This window comes from Wasmannia auropunctata, unplaced genomic scaffold, assembly GCF_000956235.1.
Source record: "Wasmannia auropunctata unplaced genomic scaffold, wasmannia.A_1.0 LD336106.1, whole genome shotgun sequence".
NCBI classification, from domain to species: Eukaryota; Metazoa; Arthropoda; class Insecta; order Hymenoptera; family Formicidae; genus Wasmannia; species Wasmannia auropunctata.
The window spans coordinates 6,400,262-6,401,968 of NW_012026784.1; positions in this window are offsets into that span (position 1 = coordinate 6,400,262).

The following is a 1,707-nucleotide window of genomic DNA, read 5'->3' on the forward strand; positions in this document are numbered from 1 at the left end:
TAGATTCACTCTTTCGAAAGCTGTAAACTGCATTTGCATGCGAATTTTTATTCGCGCCGTGGAACTTGTCAAAGTTCGTAAAAAATGTTGAGATTCGTCGGGTCTCCCTTTCTATCCGTGTAATTCCATGAAACATCAGTAGGATCGTTTTCTCAAGTACCGATTTGGAAAGTAGAGATTTCAAGCTGTAAAATGCTTTTTTGATCATTTCGATACGATCATTTTTGACGAAGTTACACTCTTTTGAATTTTGCCTATTTTTGGAGGCTAGAACAGGTGATCCTTTAATTTTTTGGACCAGTGTATATAAATTATATAAAAAATAAAATGAAATGGAACATGAAATGAATTAAATAAAAAAATAAAGAATGATATAAGTAAAATTAATAAAATAAAATAAATAAACAAATAAAATAAAAAATAAAATGCTACAAAACAAAAATAAAATATAATAAAATAAATAAGAAATAAATATTAAAATGTATAGTAAAAAAGACAAAACAAAATAAATATTATGTATTTGTGTGAATAATAGGTTCTTAGGAATGTAACACTAATCATGCCTAAAAAGTAATTTTTCTAAAGTAGTTTTGTTTATCTTGATACTTAAACAATAAGGATAAAATGGTTTCGTAAACGCTGTATTTTATTATAATTGATCTAAAAAATCAAATTGGTATTATCTTTAATGTATAATATAATCACTAAAATCTATTTGTAAATATTATACCTCGAAAAAATCTGTTGTATTAATTTAAAAAAATTCATATGGTATTATCTTTAATGTATAACACGATCACGCAAAATTATTTTATTATTAATGAAACAAAAACTTAGCAAAAATTAGTGAAATCCGTGGAAAAGACATTAAAAATGTAAAAAAACCGCCAAGTATATTTTTTAACGTTTTTATCTCGAAAAAATTGTATCAGATTGAAAAAAATAAGACCTTAGTATCATCTTAAATATATACTACGACTTCGGAAAAAAACTGTTGTTAAATCATAAAAAAAACCCTAAGTGGCATTATCTTCAATATATAACAATCACGGAAAATTATTTTGTAATTAATATACCTTGAAAAAAACTATTGTATCAAATTAAACAAACAAAATCCAAGTTGTATTATCTCTAACGTATACATGATTTAAAAAAAATTTAATTTAATAAATTAGAAATATAATATTACCAAAAAGCAGTGAAATTAAAATATTATTTCAAGTGTATTTATTGTAATTGAATTAAAAATTAGAAAAAATAGTATACTTCGAAAAAAATATTTTATCAAATTAAACAAATAAAATCCAAGTTGTAGTATTTTCAATATATACGTAAAAAATAAAAACAAGAAGTGCAATAAATAGCGTAATGAGGACCGCAGTAATTAAAACGGGATTTCGATAACAAGTAGCAAATTACGTGATAGAAAAATCAAAAATAGGAAGAAATCTCCAGCAGCAGCATACTTGGCGCGCCCGTTTTTTATATATAAACTCATGGAAATATAATGCATGCAATTCATGCTAACAATACATTATTTATTAATAGTAAATATTTTATGTAAATTGTAACGGTGCGCCCGAAAATGCACCGTTCCTCGGCAAACGCCAGTCGGGAAGCCGGTTGACTATCAGTCACCGGGAGGCGCAACTTCGGTTGCGCTCAAGGGCGCGGTGCGCCCCTTTATAATTCCGAATAGCAAGCAAG